Raw genomic sequence first — 25206 nt, 5'->3', positions numbered from 1 at the left:
AGTTCTCGGCGGACACAACATCTTTGTTGGTATGTGGTGCTGAGGATCGAACCCGGGCCGCACGCATGCCAGGCGAGCGCGCTACCGCTTGAGCCACATCCCCAGCCCGCACTACGCCTTTCAAGTGTATGCGTGAATGCATTTTGATAAAGTTTACACCCTTGGGAATACTGCCACAACCAAGATACGGAACATTTTCATCATACCCCAAAATTGTTTGTACTCCCCTACAGTCAGCAGCCCCCAACCCCAACCTCAAGCTCCAGCCTCAGGTAATCAATTATCTTCTTTCTCTCATTTGTTTTGTTTTGTTTTGTTTTGTTAGGAGGAATTGAACCCAGGGGCACTTAACCACTGAACCCCGTCCCCAGCCCTTTTACTTTTATATTGTATTTAGAGACAGGACTCACTGGGAAACTTAGGGCCTCACAAAGTTGCTGAGGCTGGCTTTGAACTCGCCATTCTCCTGACTCAGTCTCCTGAGCCACTGGGATTATAGGCATGCACCACTGCACCCAGCTTTTCTCTCATTTTTGATTAGTTTTATTTGTCCTAAAACTTTATAGAAATGGAACCATATTGCATATGTTATTCTATGTCTGGCTTCTTCACTCACATATGCGCAGCTTCTATCAGTAGTGTGGTTTTTTATGGCTGGGTAGTATTCCATTTTTGGATATTCCAAAGACTGCTTATCAGATGAGAATTGAGAGGAAAGACATACTTTTGTCATCTCCCCTATAGCCTACCATGGGAGACTAACAGAGCCTCTAGTGATCTCAGGTTAGATATTCTCTCTAAATGAGGTTATCTAAATAGTTGGGGACTGGGAATGCTGAGTAATTTTGACCCCACAACCAGAGGACCCTCTAGAGCCATACCTGATGTATTGCCAGTGTGGAAAATGCAAAATATACTGCATACGGGCAACCCTGTCTTGGAATTTTTAAAATTTATCAATATACCTAGAGTTTCAAAAATTTGAAGTGACCTGCTGTCCTAACCAGGGGTACCCCACCTGTAGTCATCCATCCTGGTATTTTGCCACCTTAGTTTCCCCAAACTCATTCTTGTAACTCACCTACATTCTGCTGCCTGTTCCCTCTGGTGCTGTCTTTCCCAGGGTCTGAGGGAGGCTGGTCCCCACCCTTGGCAATGCAACCACCCTCATGAGATCTGTATCACCATGAGGCTAATGGTTCCTTACATCCGGATAACATTTTTCCACTTTACAAAGCACTTTCACAACCATTATCTCAGCTGAGCCACAGCCTGTGATGGGAGCAGGGTGCTCATTATCCTTATCTACAATTTGCAGATGAGAAACTGAGCTCAAAGGAGGTCACCCACTGCTCCTGGATCATGCAGCCAGGAGCTGGGGGAGCTGGGCCAAGAGCTCTGGTTGGTCCTGTGGACTCTCTCCTGCAAGCACCGATCTCTGGCATTCCTAAAGAGTACCAGCTATCCCTCAGGTGCCCACCCTTTATCATCACATCTGCTGAAGTCCAATGAGTTCAGCAGTATCATTTCCTGAGCTCTTGAAATATGAGAAACAGACTGTTGAGAAAGTGATAATAATACATAATAATAGATAACATTTATAAGCATCAAGGCTGGGTCAGGTGCTATGCTAGATGCCTGTTAGAGATCTTTAATACCTCAACAGCCCATGCATGGTAAGAGTTATCATGCCTATTACATAGATGAGGAAACCGCCTCAGAGAAGCTAGCTTGTCCAAAGTGTCCTCCAGAAGTTTCTCCAGTCTTTCATGGTTGCTGGGAACAGTTCACCATGCACAGGTTTTGACATGCTTTGGTTCAAATGCTGGCTGTACCACCAGCTTGCTCTATGATCAGGAACTCTGGGCCTGTTGCCTGAAAAGTAGGAGGAGCAATCCTTATTTAAGAGTGCTCTTCTGAGGATTAAATGTCAGGCCCAGCCAAGATTTGGCTGATGGGGACGGTGATCTGGCATCAAACGGAATCCAAGAAGGTGCCAGAGTCCATCAGGGCTGGAGGGGACAGGGGGGATGGCCGTCTGTCCAGCTATTTCATGAGAGGGCCATGCTTTGGTCTTAGTATTTACTCCTTTGGAGGCTTTGTTGGAGGGGTCTCTTGTCTGTCATTTTAGACTTCAGACAATTAAGGCTGGTTGGGCGCCGTGGGCATGCCTGTAATCCCAGCAGCTGGGGAGGCTGAGACAGGAGGATCGGGAGTTCAAAGCTAGCCTCAGCAATAGCGAGGCACTAAGCAACTCAGTGAGACCCTGTCTCTAAATAAAATACAAAATAGGGGTGGCTCAGTGGTTGAGTGCCCCTGAGTTCAACCCCTGGTACCAAAAGAAAAAAATAAAATTAAGGATAGCTTGCTTCAAGTTACTTAGGCATAACAAGGTGCTCTGTTGAAACCAGTTTATTATCTGCCTGCTTACTACACTTCAACACCTGTCCTTCCTGTCTTTCTTCCTCTCCATCTTGGTATTTAGCGGAAGATTCTCCGTGGGTACAACTCCCCCTCTGTTGCCCCTGGCTGCAGGGTGGAAGGAACGTCATCCTGGGCAGTACTCTTAAGGTCACACCATGTCTGGTGGAATGTGCTGAACTTGAGAGTTTGAGCTCCAACTCCAGAGAGCACTTTTGAAATGGAAATGCAGTCATCCAAACAGTGAGTGGTGAGCCACGCCCTGAACGGCCCAGCCCCAAGGCAGGGGACACTGTGTACAGAGCTGGTGAGCCAAAGGCCGTGCTGGCCAAGTTGAGGCAAGAGGTGCTCTGCCCTGGGAGCCCTGGCCTCTCTTGGGCGGAGTCCAGGGCTTCCAGTGGGAATCCTTTTGTGGTGACTGGGTAGGCACAGTTGGGATCAGAGAGGAAGATTGAATCTGTTATTGCACAAGCTGCCTGGCTTCCATCTGTCCATCAACTAATTTATTCCAAACCATGTGCTCAGCTCTGAGTGTGGCCCTAGCTCCCAGTGCAGGCAGGGACCACAGCAGACCTGGAGGAACTCCCACCTAGCCATCAGGTCCGCCTGCCTGGGTCATCTCTTTGCACCATGGCCTCTGCAGGATTTGGGTGGGGCTATTCATCCCTCCACGCTGCTGAGCCGGACTCAGAATCCCTGGGGTAGTAATGACTGGCTGTGAGGTTGGGCCATGTCACCAGCCCCTCTTCCAGGGCATCCTGGTCCTCTTTGAATCTTGAATGAGGGCCAGCACGGTCTGGTGACATGCAGACATAGAGGTGAATACGTGGAGTGCTGGACACTGAATGGTGTTCCCTCAAAATTCTTCAAAAAAATTTTTTTTAAAAATATTTTTATTTGTAGATGAATACAATACCTATATTTATTTATTTATTATTTATTCATTCATTCATTCTAATTGGTTAAACATGACAGCAGAATGCATTTCAATTCATAGTACACATATAGAGCACAATTTTTCATGTCTCTGGTTCTACACAAATTACAGTCACACCATTCGTGTCCTCATACATGTACTTAGGGTGATGATGTCCATCTCATTCCACCATCTTTCCTACCCCCATGCCCCCTCCTGTGCCCTCCCTCCCCTTTGCCCTATCTAGAGTTCTTCCATTCCTCCTCTGCTCCCCCCATCCCCATTATGGATCAGCATCCACTTATCAGAGAAAACATTCGGCCTTTGTTTTTTTGGGATTGGCTAACTTCACTTAGCATGATATTCTCCAACTGCATCCATTTACCTGCGAATGCCATGATTTTATTCTCTTTTAATGCAGAGTAATGTTCCATTGTGTATATATACCATAGTTTCTTTATCCATTCATCTATTGAAGGGCATCTAGGTTGGCTCCACAGTTTAACTATTGTGAATTGTGCTGCTATAAACATTGATGTACCTGTGTGCCTGTCGTATGCTGATTTTATAGACCAAGGAGTGGGACAGCTGGGTCAAATGGTGGTTCCATTCCAAGTTTTCTAAGGAATCTCCATACTGCTTTCCAGATTGGCTGCACCCATTTGCAGTCCCACCAGCAGTGTAAGACTATCCCTTTTTCCCCACATCCTCACCAACACTTATTTTGTTATTAATTTATTTTTATGTGGTGTGAGGATTGAACCCAGTGTCTCAAAATTCTTATGGTGGGCTTGTAGGTCAGTGGTAGAGCGCTTGCCTCGTATGTGTGAGGCACTGGGTCCAATCCTCAGCACCACATAAAAATAAATGAATAAACAAAGATATATAAAAAAAATTCTTATGGTGAAGTCCTCACCCGCCCCCAAGGTAGTTGTGTTTGCAGACGGGGCCTACAGGGAGATGACTGCAGTTAAAACAGCATTCATAGGGTGGAGCCTCTTCTGATAGGGCCACTGCCTTAATAAGAACATGGGGGTGTTAGAGTTCTCCCCTCCATGTGAGGACACAGCCAGAAGGCAGCCATCTGAAACTGGGAAGATGGCCCTCGCCAGGAACCCAGTCAGACAGCACCTTGATGTTGGCCTTCTAGCCTCCAGAACAGTGAGAAAATAAACTTCTGTTGTCCATGCCACTCAGTATGTGGGTTTTTTTCTTCTTTCTTTCTTTTCTTCTTCTTCTTCTCCTCCTCCTCCTCCTCCTCCTCCTCCTTCTTCTTCCTTTTTTATTTTTATTTTTTTATATAGCTTTCCCCTATATTACCTTGAATTTGCAATCCTCCTGCCTCAACCTCCCAAGTAGCTGGGATTACAGGCCTGCGCCACTGTGCCTGGTGCAGTCTGATTTTGCTAAGGCAGTCTGAGGAGATCTAAGGCAGGGAATTATTCAAAAAGCTCTATTTTGTTCTATAAAAAAGAAACCTGAGGGGCTCCAGTGTTCCTGGGCCCCTGTTCTGCGTTTCTCCAATGGACTTTGTTCCCCCTGGTTTGCTGCCGTCAGTTTGAGCTGGCCCACGTCCATGAGTTTGAAGCTTCCCTCTCCAGGCCCTCAGGCCCTTCTAGCTACCACTGTTGTCCTGGGCCTCTACTCAGCCATTCATTGCACACAAACTACTTTGATGTCACATTCAATAGACACTTTTTAGTCCCTGTCTGACTTTTTTCTTTTTCCATGCTAGGGATGGAACCCAGGGTCCTGTGCACGCTAAGTAAGTGCTCTCCAACTGAGCTACACACCCAACACTTTGTAAGATAAAAAAGAAAAATTGAAGACAGAGTCTTGCTAAGTTGCCCCGGCTGAGCTGGAACTGGCAATCCTCCTGCCTCAGGCTCCTGAGTAGTTGGGATTGCAGGTGTGCGCCATCATGCCCGGCAATTATTTTTTTAAAAACCCTTTCTCCTCCCTTGCATTTCTGGACCCTGGTCCCTTCTGTTTCTCTTCATTCCTTCCTGGCATCTCTTTTTCAGTCTTTAGCCACCATCTGCCACCCAGCTGCCCCTCACAGAGTGTTGCTGTTAGCCAGGTCTTGCTTCTTTGTCCTCTTCCTTGCTGGCTGCCTCCAAAATCTGTGGGTACAGCCCATATTCCTTGCTGAACCCCTGACAGGGTGTCTCTCAAGCACATCACGTGGTGTATCCATTAAATGGAGCCTGCTGTCTCCTGCTCTGCTCTCATTTCTGCTTGTTACTCTCTTATGGACAGCCTGAAGAACTATGAGTATTTATTATTTCTATATGGCTTTTTTTTAAATAAACATACAAAAGAGAAAAGATCAATGGATGCCCAGCGCCCTTTCTAAAGCTGCAGCAGAGAAGTGGACCCTTGTCTAGGAGAGCAGGGTATAGCAGATTTCTAGTGATGTCTCTGTTATGGACGGTTTTTGGGAAGGGCTGGGGCAGGCTTGTGTGAGACACTGAAGTGTGGAACACTGCTTTGTTATGAGATGGGGCTGGACCAGAGATAGCACTTTGGTGACCACATCCAGCTCACAGATGCATTTTGTTTGGCCCATCTGAATTTTTCAAAATTGATTGATGGGTTGCCAACATTAAAAAAAAAAAAACTGGGTATTCCAGCCGGGCGCAGTGGTGCATAGCTGTAATCCCAGAAACTCCTGAGGCTGAGGCAGGAGAATTGCAAGTTCAAGACCAGCCTCAGCCCTCAGACTTAGCCTCAGCAACTTAGTAAGTAATTAAGCCCTAAGTAAGATCCTGTCTCAAAAACTGAGGATGTAACTCAGTGGTAAAGCACCCCTGTGTTCAACCCCCAGTACCAGAAAAAGGGGGGGGCGGCCCTGGATATTCTAATATAAAAGATATATTTCTAGCTTTTAAAAAGTCAGGTTTAGCCATTCTAGGCCACAGCACAGCAGCAATATTTGGAGCTGGTTTACAGCCACCTCATCAGAGGGACCATACTCCAGTCTTCACCTGCCTGCTTTACTCTATGTAACTACCTGGGTCCTGGAAACATATGAATTTGTTATACCTGACCTAGATATTCCCCAGTTTTCATTTACCCTGTGATTTTTTTTAATTATCATATTTAGGTAGCAGAGAAATTTTCCTTGGGACTTTCTTGAGCTTCCCCCATATGACTCATCCTTCGGTGAGAAATGCTCTGACTACCTGCTGTCTGCCTCTCTCTCCACTCCCTTGTCCTGTTCCTATACTTCCCTGGTTCAGGTCTTGAGCTCTCTCTGAGGCTCATTCCATCTCCATTCTGTGTCATTTTTTTTTTTTTTTTTTTAGTACCAGGAGATTGAACCCAGGGTGCTTGACCACTGAGCCCCCTCCCTAACCCTTTTTATTTTTTTATTTGAGACAGGGTCTCACTGAGTTGTTCAGGGCTTTGATAAATTGCTGAGGCTGGCTTTGAACTCCTGAGCCTCCTGCCTCAGCCTCCCGAGTTGCTGGGATTACAGGTGTGCGCCACCATGCCCAGCATCCTCTGTCTCTTCAAAGCCCAGCCTTTGCAGGCATTTAGGTAAAAAACATGTGTGCCTTTGCCTTTCCAATACTCTGTCAGTTTGCCTGATATTTATTTGCACATTTATTTACTATTTGGTGGTACTGGGGTTTGAACACAGAAGCATTCTACCACTGATCTACATCCCCAGCACTTTCTATTTTTAAAAAATATTTATTTTTGGGGGATACCATGTTACCAGCTATGGCCCCCTTCTCCCTTGTGGGAGAAGCCTATGTTACCCCTTTTAAATAAACCCTGCTTCATATATATATATATATATGATTGTAGTTGGACACAATACCTTTATTTTATTTATTTGTTTTTATGTGGTGCTGAGGATTGAACCCAGGGCCTTGCATGTGCTAGGCAAGTGCTCTTTCACTGAGCCACAACCCCAGCCCTCTGTTTTTTATTTTGAGATAGGATCTCACTAAATTGCTGAGGTTGGCCTCAAACTTGTTATCTTCTTGCTTCAATCTTCCTAGTTTCTGGGATTACAATTCTGTTTTTCTGACCTTTATTATTATTACTATTAGTATTAGTAGTACTGGGGATTGAACTCAGGGGTGGCTTACTGCTGAGCCACATCCCCAGCCTTTTTATTTCTTATTTCTTATTTTGAGACAGGGTCTCACTGAATTGCCAAGGCTGACATCAAACTCTCCATCCTCCTGCCTCAGCCACCTGAGCTGCTGGAGTTGCAGGCATGAGCTACTGCTCTGGCCTCTGCTTGACTTTTAGAATAAGATATCAGAAGATAGAGGAATATATGGAGACGCTGAGGCAGGAGGATCACAGATTCAATGCTACCCTAGGCAACTTAGTAAAACTTGTCTCAAAATTAAAAAAAAAAAATTAAATGGCCACACACACACACACACACACACATACACACTCACAGTAGAAAATTCTTTTTAAAAAAATATTTATTTTTTAGATGTACACAATACCTTTATTGTATTTATTTATTTTCATGTGGTGCAGAGGATGGAACCCAGGGCCTCTCACATGCTAGGCAAGCGCTCTACCGCTGAGCCACAACCCCAGCCCCGCCCCCGCCCCCCTAGAAAATTCTTAAGGTTATATAAGGTTCCGAACATCCTCTAACACACATAGAGGAACTAAAGACAGTCTAAGGAGCTGCTGGGACAGTTAGGAAGGCCCTCAGTTACGGCTGATAGCAAACTCCCCTTCAATGTCGGGGGGGAAAAAAAACCACAGAACAAAATGTCTGGCTACTGCAGCTGGTGGGGACTCCTCTCTCGTGACCAGGGGATGGTGGCAGACGTTGTACTATCAAAAGGCAGGAGGAGAGTCATCTGTTTTATCAGCAATGTAAACACTTGCCCAGAAATCCCCAACTGATTTCTGGTTTTATTTCAGGGGCGTTACAGGTGGAGTTATATCCTGCTCCTCCCCCCGCTCCCGTCCTCCACCCTACAAAAGATATGTTAGAGTCCCAACTCAGAAGTGACTTTATTTGGAGATAGGTCTTAACAGTGGCAATCGAGTTAAAAAGAGGGCATTAGGGTGGGTTCTAACCCAACATGAGTGGTCTTTATAAAACGTGGAAATCCAGACCCAAGCAGCATGCACAGCTGGAAGGTGGCGTACACAGGCACTAGGAGAAGATGGCCATGCACAAACCAAGGACAGACACCCAGAACAGGTACTTCCTTCACATACTCAGAAGGATCTCATCCAGCTAATACTTTGATTTCAGATTTCTGGCCTCCCAAACTGTGAAACAGTACATTTCTATTGCTTAACCTATGCTGTTAGTCCTTTGTTTTGACAGCTGTAGCAAACTAGCACAATTTAACAGATCATGACACAGAAGAGAGGGAGGGAAAGTGAGTGCTTGGCTGGCATACTGCTGCCCTAACGAAGATGAGGAGCAGTCGGGCAAGGTGGTGTGTGCCTATAATCCCAGCATCTCAGGCGGCTGAGTCAGGAGGATCACCTGTTCAAAGCCAGACTCAGCAACTTAGTGAGGCCCTAAGCGAGTTAGTGAGAGCTGTCTCTAAATAAAAATAAAAAAGGGCTAGGGATGTGGCTCAGTGGTTAAGCATGCCTGAGTCCAATCTCTGCTACCAAAAAAAAAAAAAAAAAAAAAGAGGATGTAGTGGTAAGGAAAAAGAGAAGGGTGGATATTGAACTAGCAACCAAGAGCACCTGCTGATATCCTGGTGAGTCCGGGACAGAAAGGCTGGTCTACAAAAAAGACTGAAGAAGATGAATGAATTTATGGTTTCCTGGCCTGTTGGTGACTAAACAGTTGATCAATAAACACTTCCTAAGCATGTTGGGGATCTGCATCCCTGTGCTTTGTAGCAGATATGTCAGTGTCAGTCTCAGCCTTTCTCTCAAGTAGCTCATAATTAGAGAGGGGACACATGGTCTGTATTTACACCTATATATCCACAGGTCTCAGTAGCCCGAATATGAAAAATAATGTTTATTTATTTGGCTTGGTCCTCACCTGCTGAATTGCAGGAACCTCTATCTCAAATCCCTCCTTTTGTAGAGACTGCTAATTTCCTCTTAGTATCCATTTCACCTTCTTCATTTCAGTAATAAAATCTATAGGTTTTAGCTGGGCACTTGACCACCCAGCCATAGACTAATTTCTCAGCCTCACTTGTGGCTAGGTGTAGTCATACGGCTAAATTCGGACTTGGAGATATAAATAAAGTGATGTGTGCAGCATCTGGGTCATCTCCTTCAAGGCAAAGTGGCTTCCTCTGGTCCTGACAACTCAGAACTGGTGTAATAACTCACCTGCCTCCTTGGACCCAGAGAGGCAGGGCCATGTTAAAAATGACAGAATAGGGGCTGAAGTCGCGGCTCCGTGGTAGAGCACTCGCCTGGCATGTGTGGGGCCCTGGGTTCAATCCTCAGCACCACATATAAATAAAGGTATTGTATGCAACTACAACTAAAAAAAAAGTGAATAAACATTTTAAAAAAATGACAGAATAACTTTCTCCATTTCAGAGCAGTGCTGTCAACCTCCCCTGGATCACTTGTTTCCTGAGGAAAAAAATAAACTATTCCATTTAAACTGCCCAGTGTTGGGGGGTCTTTGTTACAGCAGCTTAACTGTACTAATCGGTATACAAAGTGATATACAAGCAGGTATCGCATGTGTACTTGCAGACATAGTTGTCCTTTCCACCCAGACACACCTTTTTATTTTTATTTTTTTAGTTGTAGATGGATACAATATCTTTGTTTTATTTATTTATTTTTGTATGTGGTGCTGAGGATCGGACCCAGTGCCTCATGTGAGGCCAGTACTCAGCCATTGAGCTACAACCGCAGCCCCAACCAGGCACATTTCACAAGAGCTTCATTTCCAAGACCCACCTCTGGATCTTAGTTTCTTGCTAGGACCCAGAAGCTGGGGGTGGGGTTAGAGTGAGGCAAACAAAGCAATGGGTGCCAGACTTAAGGAGGAACTTACTTTCAGGCTTCTTCAAGGAGTAGGGTTGGCACTGAAAAGGGAGTGCCTCCTTAAATTTTATAACAAGGGTGACACTGGTACCTCCCTAAAGGCTTGTTCTTTGACCTAACTGCTACTGAACTCTGATTCCACTGCTAGGAATTCTTCCTATTGGAAATAAACCAACAGGTTTTTAAGCCATATGTATATAATGATAGTTTTCATGAAAAAGTATAGAAATATATAATCAAAACGACAGTCATCTAAATGATAATGGGCTGGTAGTTACCTTTGGAAGGTAGGATCACAAGTGAGTTTCCCCATTGTCTTTTTTAATGTTTTGCCACTTTCTGCACACTGCAAATAGCATTTTTGTAGTTGTTGGTGGTGGGGATATTATTTAACAAATTTTTAAATTGTCCTTTTTTTTTCCCAAATGTGACTCATCAGGCTGGGGCTAATGTGACAGGTCCATTATAGGCAGGCTGGGACAAGCAGGCTGGGACAAGCACGCTGGGTCTGGGCCTTCCTGAGGGCTTTGTGGGAGGAGATGTGGTAATTTGGGGGCACTGCGTGGTACTGAGTTGCTCCCTGGGGGAGCTCAGCCTACCTGGCACCACTGTGGCTGGAGTATAGTCGACAGACTTGAACCTCAACTCTGCCATGTACAAGCCTCAAGATTTCAGGCAAGGCCTTTAGCCTCTGTGCTCAAGTTTTCACATCCCTAAAATGCAGACAGCACAAACGATGCCTTCCTTGGGTGGTGTTGTGACTGGAGTAAGAAAATGTATATAAAGTGTGGACACAGCCTGGCTCACTCAGGGTGACCTTGTTATGGACACCCCCGCCTGGATGTGTCAGTCTGACCTCAAACACATCATGAAACATCTCCACGCCTGATCACTCCATTCTCCAAACCTGTTCCTCTCCGTGGCACCATCCCATAATGGCTTGAACTAGAAGCCAGGTGGTTTCCCCAAATACAGACCATTGCCCAGCTCTGGTGATTCTTCCTCCTGCTCTTCTGCATCTTCTGTGTGCTGTTGCTATCACCTCTTCCTTGGAAGACAGGGTCTCCTCATTGTTCTTCCTGGACCCCACTAACTCTTCTCCTCATTGCAGATAGAGGAAACTTCCAATACAAACCCGATCTCGTCATGGCTCTGTTCAAAAGCCTCTCTGATTTCCAGTTGCATTAAGACATACCAGATGGCCAGGACCAGCGCAGCCGACCCCTGCTCACCCCTCTGCCTCTAGCGTTCCCTCTCCTTCTCTGTCCACCAGCCTAAGGTTCTGTCGGTTCCTCACAAAGACCAAGGCTTTGCAGTTCTGGGGCTCTGATCTACTCCTTCCTCTGCTTGGGACCCTCTTCTCCTCTTATTCTGGTTCACTCAGGCTCACTCTCTCTTTTTAAATTTTTTGTAGTTGTAGATGGACAGCATGCCTTTATTTTACGTGGTGTTAAGGATTGAACCCAGTGCCTCACATGTGCTAGGCAAGCTCTCTGCCACTGAGCCCCAGCCCCAGCCCTCAGGCTCTCTCTTCAGGTCTCTGCTGGATGCACTTTCCATAAAGAGGCCTCCCCAACCACACAATCTAAATCAGCCCTCCCTTTTATTTTCTCTTCTTGTACTTTCCTGCAAGGCACTTTTCACAAACTGTAATAATGAACATGTATTTGTATGTTCCTTTAACATCTGTCTCTACTTTCATATTAAAGCTTCAGGCCAGACCTGGTGGTGTAGTCCTGTAATTCTAGCCATTCAGGAGGTTGAAGCAGGAGGATTGAAACTTCAGGGCCAACCTCTGCAATTCAGTGAGACCCTGCCTCAAGGTAAAAAACTAAAGGGCTGGGGATGTAACTCAGTAGTAAAGTGCCCCTTGTTCAACAATCCTTGGCACTAAACAAACAAAAGTTTCAGGAAAGCAGCAATTTTTTTCCTAAACTCTGTAACACCTAACACAGTGGCTGGAAAAAAATGCATATTCAGGGGCTGGGGTTGTGGCTCAAGAGGTAGAGCACTCACCTAGCATCCGTGAGGCACTGGGTTTGATCCTCAGAACCATGTAAAAATAAATAAAATAAAGCTATGTGTTCAACTACATCTAAAAAATATTTATTAAAAAAAAAAATCAGGGGCTGGGGATGTAGCTCAAGCGGTAGCGCGCTTGCCTGGCATGCGTGTGGCCCGGGTTCAATCCTCAGCACCACATTAAAAAACAAACAAACAAACAAACAAACAAAGATGTTGTGTCAGCCAAAAACTATAAAATAAATATTTAAAAAATCTCCCTCTCTCTCTCTCTCTCTCAAAAAAAAAAAAAAAAAAAATCAACACCAGGCGCAGTGGTGCATGCCTGTAATGCTACCCTCCTGGAGCTGAGACAGGAGGATTGCAAGTTCAAAGCCAGCCTCAGCAAAAGTGAGATGCTAAGCAACTCAGTGAGACCCTGTCTCTAAATAAAATACAAAATAGGACTGGGGATGTGGCTCAGTGGTTGGGTGTCCCTGAGTTCAATTCCTAGTAAACCCCCCCCCCCAAAATTCTACTGGTCCATGAAGACCCAAATCTGGGAAGTAGTACCCAACAGGGCACTGAACATGAACACAGAGCTGGGAGAAGATGTGCAGAATGAACAAGATCCTGGAGCCTGTGTGAGTGACTCAAGTTCACCACTGGGTGGGGCTCAGATATAGCAAAACTCAGGAAGGTGGCAGGGCTAAAGCCTGAGAGATGCTTGTTCACAGTCACTTCTGTGTGACTCTTGCTTTCCACAGTAGTGCGAAAGCACCTTGAGGGCACTGCCTGCTACTGCAAACCTGCAGTACCTAGCTTCTGCTGGGTTCCTCTCACAGGGTGAATCTTGTAGAAGAGTGACCGGGTGAACTGCTTTTCAGTCACAGAATGGCAGAAACTTGGAATGACCTGAGTTCCTGGCTGTTGGTAACTGAGCTGCAGACAGAAATGAGGGCCCAGATGGAGGACACAGGGACTGGAGGATGCATGGAGGGTCTGACTCGCACATGTCTTCATATTTTGCTTCCATCTGAATGTACTTTTCCCTTAAGAGTTGAGAGATGAGCCTAGAGCAGTGGTGCACACCTGTAATCCCAGCGGCTCAGGAGGTTGAGGCAGAAGAATCCCGAGTTCAAAGTCAGACTCAGAAACTTAGCGAGGCCCTAAACAACTCAGTGAGACCCTGTCTCTAAATAAAGTATAAAATAGGGCTGGGGATGTGGCTCAGTGGTAGAGTGCCCAATCTCCAGTACCCCCCCCCCCCAAAAAAAAAAGTGTTGGGGATGTGGCTCAGTGTTTAAGCACCTCTGGGTTCAATTCCCAGTACCAAAAAAAATTAAAAAGAATGGGCATGTAGCTTAGTGGTAAAGCACCTCTGGGTTCAATCTCCAGTACAAAAAAAAAAAAAAAAAAGTTGATAGATGAGGGCCTACAGGTGGAGAAGGAATAGAGGGGAAATGTAAAGCTTTGTATTTGTCTACTAGGGCTTTTATAAATTGGGTGGCTGAGCAACAGGAATACATTGTCTCACATTTCTGGAGGCTAGAAATCCAAAATCAAGGGCTCAGCAGGGTTGATTTCTTCTGAGGGCTGTGAGGGAAGAATATTTCTGGACCTCTCTTCTTGACTTAGATGTGGCCATCTTCTCTCTGTGTTTGTTCACGTTGTCGTCCCCCTGTGTGTGTCTGCATACAGATTTTCCCTTTTTATAAGGGCCCCAGTCATATTGGATTAGAGCCCACACCAATGACCTCAATTTTAACTTGATTATATCTTTTTAAAAAATATTTTTTTCTTTAGTTATACATGGACACAGTATCTTTATTTTGTTTATTTATTTTTATGTGGTGCTGAGGATCGAACCCTGTGCCTCACATGTGCAAGGCAAGCGTTCTGCCACTGATCCCCAACCCCAGCCCTTGATTACATCTTTAAAGAGTGTACCTTCAAATGAATTACATCCAAAGATACTGGGCTTTAAGACTCCAACATAGCTCTGTGTGTGTGTGTGTGTGTGTGTGTGTGTGTGTGTGAGAGAGAGAGAGAGAAAGAGAGAGAGAGAGAGATACTAATCAACCCATAATAGGCCTTGAGATTGCTTCTAGAAACTGTCTAATGGGAAGTGGTCCCCATCAGGGTCTTCAGTCACAGAAGTTGAGCTTAGTCTGCAGAGTGGTGCCCCTTTCATAAGTACCCTAGAATTGAATTTTTTAAAAAAAATATTTATTTTTTTTAGGTGTAGATGGACACAACATAATGCCTTTATTTTGCTGAGGATCGAACCCGGGTCCTGCCCATGCTAGGCGAGCTCTCTACCGCTGAACCACAATCCCAGCCCCTAGGATTGAAAATTTATGCTGTTAAGTTCAGGGCAGACCCTTCAGGGAGCAGTTATATAACAACTTTGTAATTGCACAAGAGGTTTCCTTGTGCAATTGGAAAATTCACAAGGCTTTCCAGTACCAATCAGGGCTATGTCCAAGGCCTAGTAAGCATTTGAGTCCCTTTCTGTTTACAGGTGAAAGTGTATGGTTTCTGACTCAGGTGGCCAATCTTGGACAAGGTCTCTAAGGATTCCCGACCTCCAAAGATGTTCTGGATCTCTTCAGAGGAACCTGCTTGAAGCCTGTTGAGTTTTTTTTTTTTTTTTTTTCACTGAGAAGTCTGGGTGGGGCTTACCTTGCACAATCTACCTTTGTGACCCCCTTGTTTTTGCTGTTCTGAAACTGAAGATGGAAATGAATGGCTTGCAATTTCTAGTCCCTCCCTGGAAGTGAGAGATAAAAATCTCATTAATTGACTGCATTAAACAGAGTCAGTATCTGATGTGATTAAAAATCTTAGCACTATTGATAAATACCGAGTACACACTGTGATCTAGGCATTGCAGAGGTATTTATTGAGCCCTGGTGTAGACTGAAAAATCAGATCAATTCTCCCCTCATCTGCCTACTCACAATCTTTGCAATGTGACTCTCCTCTCTTCCTATCAGGACATGAGAGTCTCTTTCCTCAACTTGAACTTGACTTACATCCGTGTAGTTGACATAACTGTGAAAGTGAAGAAGTGTCCGTCTTGAGCCTACAGCTTGAGAGGATGTGCCCAAGACCACTCTCGTTCCTGGGACCTTGCAGTTCTATTTGAGCAATCCTGGGCTGGCCTGCTGGTAGATGAAAGACAGGTGGCCCACTTGCCTCAGCTGACAGCTAACCACCCCCAGAAACAGAGGCTGCTGACTGCCTGGCAACTGGTCACAGATGCATATGGGAGTCCAGCTGTGACTAGAACCACCCAGCTAATCCCAGCCTAAAATGCTGACCCAAATGCATTCTGCTGTCATTTATTTTTTTAAAAAAATCAATAAAAAAATAAAATAAAATGCTGACCCATGAGACCAGGAACTAAAGCAGTATTTGTTGTTTTGAGCTACTTCTAAGTTTTGTAATGTTTTAATATGCAGCAAAAGCTGACTGATACAAGCACTTATGAGACACCAAGCTCTGGTGTTTAAAATCAGAGTCTTGCTAGAAAAAGGGCTTGTACAGAGTAGTTCACTCGTGGATGTAATGCAGTAAGGTGTAATGCTCTGGAGAAGTGGACATGGTAGGCATTAGAAGAGGTGGCCTTTGAGCTGGGAAGGAGTCCTATCCCTTTGGAGTTGAAAGGACTAAGATGGACTTCCTGGGAACGAGTGTGAGAAACCTAAGTTGAGATCAGGAGTACAGTGTTTGTGGAGCCCTAACTGTGGCCACACAAGCCCTGCACTGGCTCTCTCTATCTGGCCTAGCACACACAGAGGAAGACATCCAGAAGTGTAAGTTGGCCAGAAATGTAAGGCTATTTTTTTGTTTGTTTGTTTTTGCAGTGCTGGGAAGTGAACCCAGGGCCTCAGGCACATTAAGCAAGTGTGTTGAGAGCCACAGTGGAGTCCGAATAACCCCTGGCATTTTGCCAATAGTATTGGTTGAGAGGCGAGCCATTAAGATGATGCTGGATTGATTCAATTGTATATTAGACCTTTACTGTCCGCCTCGGGCGCCCCCTACTTTGGAGTTCTCTGGAGGATTGCCTGGGGAGTTCGTGTTGGTGTTACCGCTGTTGGCTGTTGACCTGTGACGAGTCCTTGCTTCCCCAATGTTGAAGAATAACACCAGAGAAGCACGCCGAGGCAAGGTCAGAGTAGAAATTAGAAGTTTATTAAAGGACAGCAGAAAAGACTTCTCCCGGAGGAAGAAGGGGACCCAAGAGGTGGAATCGTGGAAGTGCGGTTGTCTCCCCTTTTTATAGTTCCTTCAGTGATGGAATGTAGGTGGGAAGGCCTGAGGGGTGGGACACAGGTGGGCCAAAGAAGTAATCTGGGCGGGAAGGACTTCTGAGTCAGCACCTTCAAGTTTGCTGGGGGCTGTTCATTAACACTTCTTTGGGATGGGCTCTGGCCTTGGGCTTTTTCCTGGACTTCATTAACATTCCATGAGTTGTCCTGCATTTCCCTGCATCATTCTCAGCATGGCCTCCATTTTAGATTTCACTCGTTATTAGACCCGATCTAACTACACTGACTACCTAACTTTAAATCTGGCTTCATTGGTTGGGGAAGTTCCGGGAGAGGGAGTTCCGGTTGGTGTGTGGTGTTCCTGGAGGAGCCGCGTGGGTGGGGTTTGGGAGAGTTCCTGGGGAGTGTGCGCGGAGTACTGTGGGAGTTCCTGCTTGAGTGGCTCATGATTTGTGCCCAGCCAGACTGCGGCACAAGTGCTCTACCACTGGGCTATACCCAGTGCTCTAAGGCTGATTTTAAGTGAAACAAAAATATCAGTGTCTGCTTTGTCCAGAGTAACAAGTCTCTTGGCTTGGGCAAAATTGACTACCAATTTGTTATTTATATTTGGTGCTTGGTATATATCTGGTGGGGGTGGGAGGAGTGGAGGGAAGATTGAGAGAGGGAGGCCTTCATAAGTCTTGCTGGGGAGGTTCAAGGGGTCAAAAAACCGTAGCTTCTCAGGCTTCTGCTCAATTAGAAACTCCTTGAGAGTAGGGTCTGTGTCTGAGTTATCTCAGTGTATCTGGAGGCACAGGGATCTTGCATATCCTGGGCATTAGTTTTGAAAGATTTATTCTAGAGGTAATTTCTATTCTCTTCCTTTTCCTATAAACCCATTATATAACTTGAGTATCCCTTATCTGAAATGCTGGGGACCAGAAGTCTTAGATTTTGGATTTCTTTTTAATATTGAAAGGGTAAAGTTTCTAAGCTGGAAAGCTTGAATTAAAATGTAAAAGATTAGGTATTATTAAGTTCCTCTGTTACACCCAGATTCCTGAGATAGTTAAGACAACGCCCTACTGGCCATTCAGCCTAGGGCCCTGTGCAGTTTGTCACAGGGCCTGAACCAATCAGTTTGAATGTGTACCCAGTTTAGAAGTGACCAATCACCCCTGCCCAGCCTGTTCCTGCCAATGAATGGACTAATCATGTATCAGAGTTGTTGTTCAATTTTCCCGCGCCTCATGATGATTTGTTCTGATGTATGCAAAGCCCCCCACCCTCTCCAAAAAGTGTACTTAAGCTCTGCTTGACCTCTGGGCTGCTCTCCCTTCTTGAGTGAGCACGGAGCCCCAGCGCGCTGGAATGGATCCCCAATAAATCCCCCTTGCCATTGCATGGAGCTAGTCCATGTGGTCTCTCCTTCTCCGACGTTTCACCGGACCCTTACAATATCTGCACATAGTTTGAGCTATCTTGAGGATGGGACCCAAGTCTAAACACAAAATTCACTTATATTTCCTATGTACCTTACACAATCTATTTAGTGCATCTGCAGTTTCCTATCTGTTCCCCACTTTTTATTGGTGCTTTATATATGTACATAATGATGGGATCTGTTGTTACATGTTCATTCATGCACACAATATAACAATATAATTTGGTCAATATCACTTCCTGGTACTTCCCTTCTTCCTCCTCGAATCTTACCCCTTGGACCCTTTCCTCTACTGATCTCCTTTTGATTTTTAAAAAATATTTATTCTTAAGCTTTAGATGGACACAATATCTTTATTTTACATTTATGTGGTGCTGAGGATCAAACCCGGTGCCTTGTGCATGCTAGGCGAGCGCTCCACCACTGAGCCACAACCCCAGCTCCTCTCCTTTTGATTTTAATGAGATTCCCTCCCACACATACCTTTCATTTCTTTTTCCTCTCTAGCTTTTACTTATGAGAGAAAACATATGACCCTTGACCTTCTGGGTTTGACTTATTTCACTTAACATGATGTTCCTTTGTTCCATTCATTTTCCTGTAAATGACATAATTTCATTTTTATTTATGGCTGAATAAAACTCCACTGTGGGGCTGGGGATGTGGCTCAAGCAGTAGCGCGCTCACCTGGCATGCGTGTGGCCCAGGTTCGATCCTCAGCACCACATACAAAGATATTGTGTCTGCTGAAAACTAAAAAATAAATATTAAAAAAAACCCCAAAAACAAACAAACAAAAAAAACTCCACTGTGTGTGTGTGAGAGAGAGAGAGAGAGAGAGAGAGAGAGAGAGAGAGAGAGATATCTCACATTTTCTTAACCCACTCATCCATTGATTCCATAGTTTGGCTATTGCAAATTGTGCTGCATGGGTATGCCTGTATCACTGTAGTATAACTTTAATTCTTTAGGCTAAATACTGAGGCGTGGTAGAGCTAAGTCATATGGTGGTTCCATATCTAGTCTTTGATGCATCTCCAAACAGACTTCTGTAGTGGTTGTACTAATTTACAATTCCACCAACAGTGTAAAAGTGGTAAAAGTGTTCCTTTTCTTCCATATCCTTTCCAGCAGTTATTATTATTTGTATTCTTGATGCCTGCCATTCTGACTGGGGTAAGATGAAATCTCAATGTATTTTTGATTTGCACTTCCCTAATTGCAAATGATGTTTAACATTTTTTTTAAACTTTTACTTTTTTATATATATATCTTTATTTTTTATTTTTATGTGGTACTGAGAATCGAACCCAGTGCCTCATGCATGCTAGGTGAGCGCGCTACCGCTTGAGCCACATCTCCAGCCCTGTTTAACACTTTTTATTTGTTGGTCATTTGTATTTCTTCTTTTGAGAAGTTTCTAATTCATTTATCCATTTACTAATTGGATTACTTGATTATTTTGAAAGTTTTTTGAGTTCTTTATATATTCTAGATATTACTCCTCTATCAGAAGAGTAGGTAACAGAGATTATTTTTTCCCATTCTGTATTTCTTCCCAATCCTAACTGTTTCCTTTGCTTTGCAGAAGCTTTTTCACTTGATGCCATCCCATTTATTAACTCTTGGTATCATTTCCTGAGCTTTAGAGGTCCTATTGACAAAGTCATTGCCTGTACCTATATATCGGAGTGTTGACCCTACCTTTTCTTCTAGGAGTTGCATAGTTCTGTTCTAATTCCTAGGCCTTTGATCCATTTTGAGCTGATTTTTTTGTGCATCTATATTTTCACTGTGACCCAACACATGAGGTCAGATGTGGAATTTCACACTTGTGGCATCTTGTTGGTATTCAAAAAGTTTCAGATTTTGTAGAATTTCAGATTTTGGATTACGGATGCTTCAACTGTGTTTCTAGGGTTACTATAACAAATTGTCACAAACTGGGTTGTTGAAAAGAAGAGAAATTCATCCTCCCACATTTCTGGAAGCTAGAAGTCTGAAATCAAATTGTTGATAGGTCTGGTTCCTTTTTGGAGGATCTGAGGGACAATCTGTTCCTTGTCTGTTCTTGTTTCTAGTCCTTGTAAAGGAATCCTTTACAAGGATTCTTTGCATTCCTTGGCCTGACACAAAATTCCAGTCTCATTGTAAGTGCCGTGTCTCTTCTTTTTTTTAGCTGGCCATAGAAATGACTCTCAAAGTAATTGTGGTGCCTTTGAAGGGGTAGTCCCTGAATCTCCTCAAATAATACGCTGCCCCTGAGAGCAGCTGAGCTCTCCCTTTGCCTGTTAATACATGGATGTTCACCATTGTGGCTGGATAGGAGAGGTCTGCACCCTGCACCAAGCCTTAGCTGTTATGGCCAACTCCATAGTTGTTATCCAAATATTGGGCTATCATTGTCTTGGGTGAATCTATACCACAGACAGACAGACACTCCTGGACACTGACTTCATAGGCCACTTGCTCACCCTTTGAACCCAACATCAAAAATTCTTATACTACTAAATACTCCAGGTGGGTCCAGAGGGAGGACAACATCAACTTCCCTCGTACACTGTACTGAGAATCCTGGGGTGAGAAGTGAAGAGAGGAAGAGGGTCCAGGGTGATTCGGGACTTCAGGATGAAGGCCCATTTGGTGTGTGTATAGGCACTCTAACCACTTGTAGGGACCAGCTTTAAATTTACATTCCAATTGGCCCAAGCCTGCATAGTTGTGACCAAGGAAGAAAACCTGTTGGATAGTCTGTTGACCACCATGATGCTCCACCCTCACATCTGACTGTTTGTAGGAGGGGCATGGCAGTAGCCCCACCACCAGTTCACTCACTGGGCTGGGGTTGTCCCCCAAGATGATGGCCAGTGTCTTCCCTGCAGTTGGGGGGGGCCTCCCTCTATCCAGGTGGGCCAGGGCTGCAGCCTTGGGGGGCAGCTGCAGCTCCACTGAGAAGTGTGTCCCTTCTCTTCTAGGAACAAGGGTGGTTTTGGATTAGTGGTGTGCTCCACTCCAGTATGAGCTCTTCTTAACTAATTACATCTGCAATCACCCTATTTCCCAAGAAGGTCATATTCGGAGATCAGGCTCTTAACAAGTCTTTTCTGGGGGACACAATTCAACCCATAGCATTCATTAATCTCCAAGGGACTATATGTTCCTTGTCAGACTGCTGAAGCTTCTGGAGGCCGAATTACTACTTCTTCAGGACTCAGCACACTCAAGACATGCTTTTGCTTATTGGAGCATTTGACAGGCTTAGCCTTTCCAATTTTCACTGTCGAGGCAGGGCACCCTCTTGTCTTTCCACATAGCCTTTAGCGGATATGGGGTGTCCTCTCTAAGTGAAGGTCAGTGAGGCAGCGACCTTTGAGCCAGGGATCATGGCTTGGTTTGGACGCTGGGTTAAGCATTCGATGTTACCAATCCCTTCGGTAACCCCGTTAAGTAGGTATTTATATATTTAATTCCTATTTTATAGATGAACACGTTGGGCTTTCAAGAGGCGAAATAACAGCCAGAATTATTATTTCTAAAAACCTGAATGGGCGGCAGAAAGCCCCAGATGAAAAGTTCCCCATTCTCGGACTTCACGTTTTCCGAAGTACCCGGGATCTGGCTAATTCAGTCCATCTCTCGAGAAAACCAAATCTGGGACCTCAATTCTATTGATTCCGGGATGCGGTGCACACTCGAGTCCACACGCGGGGGCCCGCCAGCGCTCCTTTCTCCAGAAGCCGCACACAAAGCGGTTCCTTTGTGCGTTCGGGCGCGCGCGGCGTGAGGAGGGAACGCTCATTGGGTGCGCGCGGCCCCCGCTCCCGCCCCGGCGCCTGTCCCGGCGCGCTGATTGGCTGATCCGAGCTACCGCGAAGCCTGCCGCCCCGCGCGCCCCGCCCTGCGGGCTCGGAACTTGCATGGGGCGCCGCCGGTGGCCGAGGGAGCGTGACTGCGCTGCGCAGGGCGCTAGGAGGCATTGTCGCCGTAAGTGGAGCCGAAAGCGGTCCGGAATCGGGCCACACGCTTCGTGCCCCGCAAAGGAAACGTAGTATTGAAGCCAAGCGTTGAAGGGGCTGGGGGAGAGAGGGAGAGAAATACCCCGGTTTATGTTTCGTCCCCTCCCCGCCCCTCCCCCAGGTCACCCGGTGGAATGGAGCAGCGGCGCACCGGCAGCGGCTCCTGCGGTGCCATCTGGCCAGGAGGCGCCGGCTCTTGTTTGCACAAAGCGACTGCATCGCAGTAGCTCATGGGGAGTGGGTGCAACGCTACCAGGGAAAAGGGAATCTGGGGACGCGCTCCCGGACGGGCTTCCGTTCCCCTGGGGAGGCGCCTGAGCTGGGAGAGGTTACTGTGTATTTCGTCCCCAAGTGACAATTTCGGGGTTTGCTTCCGCCCTGGAGAGCTGCAGATGCCTGCTCTGGAGCTGCCTCTTGGCCCCACGGCCGCTGTGGGGATGCCTCAGTCCTTGGCTTTATTTTCTCCAGTCCCCGTCTGCCGGGCAAGCGGTGGGCCCGCGACCAGGAGTCACAGAGGGCATCCGGCTTAGGCGGGCCCCTGCCTGGCCAACAGTGCAGTCCTGGAAGGTGCAGTCCGAGGATGTCAAGAAGTCCATAAGGGAGCTGGCACAGGTCTCCTCAAATCCCGTGGCACAAAAAACAAGGCGTCCCGTTCCCAGCCCAACAGGCTCTTTCCCCCGGGTGTGAAAGTGGGTCAACTCTGTACTGGCCTGAGTGGGCCTTTGGAGCTAGTGGGGTCCAAGCAAGTCCTCTGCCCTTCAACTCCCCACCCGTTCGTTCCCTAGCTTGGCACCATCGAGAGAATTGGCTAGAGCCATGGGTGGGAGCAGCTTGAAACACATGGCTGAGGAGGCTCAGGTTGTCATTCGGAGTGGCTGCCAGGCTATAAAATTCCCAATTGACCACACCAGTAACTAAATATAGGAGCAGCTGGTGCAGATGGGGGTGTCGCAATGGTTCCTTTGCAGAGTTCTTGGGACTGCCGAAAAGGTAGAGTTTTTTTTTTTTTTTAAAGAGAGTGATAGAGAATTTTTTTTAATATTTATTTTTTAGTTATTGGCGGACACAACATCGTTGTTTGTATGTGGTGCTGAGGATCGAACCCGGGCCACATCCCCAGCCCCAAAGGTAGAGTTTTTGCTGGTAAGGGCTGAGTCAGAGGACCACTGTCAGGGTTTAAGTACACCCCACCCCCACCCCCAGCTTTGAATTGAGATGAACCCAGGTTCCGATGTAGGCTAATAGCCAGTATTGCCAGTTCCCACAAAGTCAACGATTTTTTTTTCTGGCATTCAATTTATTATATTCAAACTTCCCGTCTACACCTGTTTGATCATTGGAAATGCCTTCCTGTGGGAAGTACTTCATGGTTTGTAAAGTCTTTTCTCAAAAGTGCTGTATCAGGTATTTTTTATAACCAGTTAAGGAAGGTGGTATTTCCATTTTGCAAATGGGGCTCCTTCACAGTCCTGGAAACTGTGCATGAATTATTCTGGTAACAGATGGGTGGTGGCCTGGCTCCCTCTCTCCTGCATCTCTTTGTGTAGCTGGTGCTCATATCTTGCCTTATGCCTTCATTGAGGTCCCTTGGGCCTGGCATCATAGCTGCAGTGGCATCTGGCTCATTCTGCCTCCTGGTGGGAAGCTTGTTCTGGCCCATACCCTGTCCCTGTCCTGTTACTTCTCAGTGTGTGCCTTAAAGAAGGTCCCCACGAGATGTTCATTGGATTTAAACATATCCTGGGACCATGGTGCCCACTCATAGGAAAGGGGAGTTGGGCGGTGTGGAGAGGACCATATGGGGACAGGAGCAGTGTGAGTATGGGCTAAGACCCTATGTCCAGGGGTCTCTGGGGTTTGGAGTGCTTTCTTGACATTGTCCAAAGCCCCTTCCAGTGCCTGGAACTGGTTGGGATTGGTAGTACCATCTATCTGGAACATTCCATGCCTAGGCTAAACCCATGTGTGCTGATGATTACTGTTTCTGTCCTTTGGGATGTTCTCTGACTCCTTGCTATCACCACTCCTGCACGTGGGGATGACCAGATGCTTCAGGGAGCTCCACACTTGGGCCTATGGGGTGTCCTGTAGTCCTGTGGTTGGGTTCTGGTTCCAGGAGGGGCTGCCTTATGTGCCAGTTGTTCAGATGGTGCTGACATGCAGATTGTAGGTTGTTGACTCAGATTATTTATCTAGACAGGGGCCCCCACAACCTAGGGGCAGCCTTGCCTAGGGGCTTTGTCCTCAGTCCAGAGTAGGCCCGCAGCTCTCTGCCACTTGCATGACTTGGACAATTTTCTGTGTTTGGCTGATCTTGTCCATGCCCTTTTGGAGTCCCAGAGGCCCAGTCCAGCTCCTCATTATCCCAAGTTTGTTCGTTTGGACCCCTCTGACCCTGAACTGGGCCCCGAATAACATGGGATCCTGCCGCCCTTCCATCTCGCAGCCCTGCCTCTCTCTGTCCTCTGGCTTTGGAGAGGGACTGCCCATGGACTTAATTCTCCCTTGTCGGGGGACAAGGAAGTTTTAGGTGAAGAAAGGGTGATTCCTAGCCAAGGGTGGTGATTTTAAGCCCTTAATATTTTAAGTGATGATTTTAGATCCCCTTTGGAAATCTAGGGCACCTTTGTGCTGTGCTCAGAGCATGGTTTGGAATATTAGAAACCCTTCTTCCTAGTGAACTATTCTGACACTCAGACTTTACATGTTGATCCTGTTTAGGCTTTTTTGTTCCCTCTGATCCACAACACTGGGCCTCAGAGCTTGCCACTCCTGGGACTTCCTCTGCTTCAGCCTCCCAAGTAGCTGGGATTACAGGCATGTGCCACAATGCCCAGTTGAATGTGTATGTTGGTATGTGTGTCTGTTGGTTTTTAAAAGCTCAAAAGCAACCCAGATGACTTGTGCTAAGTCATTAAGTGCTGTGGAAACTCACAGGGAAGAGAGAACACTGAAGGCTGGGGCAATCAGGGAAGACTTCCTGGAGGTGGAGAGATGGGAATTCTCATTCCTCAGAGATGACTTGCTCAGTTTCTCATGGGCAATGAGCTGGGATTAGATGCTGCTGCCATGCCTGCCCATGTGCTGCTTTATCCTCTCAACTGGAATTATGGAGTATTCAGGTAGATCTATAGATTTTGTTCAGTCGTGTTTAACTCAGCA

At 46.0% G+C, this 25206-nt stretch overlaps 1 protein-coding gene across 2 annotated transcripts in view; it reads left to right on the top strand.

Moving 5' to 3' along the window:
- Window positions 1–21895: 21895 nt before the first annotated feature.
- Window positions 21896–25206, top strand: part of LRRC20 (leucine rich repeat containing 20) — a gene marked incomplete at its 3' end in the record, with an annotated part of 67754 nt that continues 64443 nt past the window's right edge. Inside the window, exon 1 of one of the 2 annotated variants that reach the window (XM_081267113.1) lies at window positions 21896–22012. Of the gene's footprint in view, window positions 22013–25010; window positions 25167–25206 lie in introns of those variants that run through there. The other variant, XM_081267114.1, reaches the window with a different exon arrangement.

This window comes from Spermophilus citellus, assembly GCF_964194105.1.
Source record: "Spermophilus citellus genome assembly, chromosome: 15".
In the NCBI taxonomy this organism is placed as follows: domain Eukaryota; kingdom Metazoa; phylum Chordata; class Mammalia; order Rodentia; family Sciuridae; genus Spermophilus; species Spermophilus citellus.
This window is presented reverse-complemented; position numbering and strand designations above follow the sequence as displayed.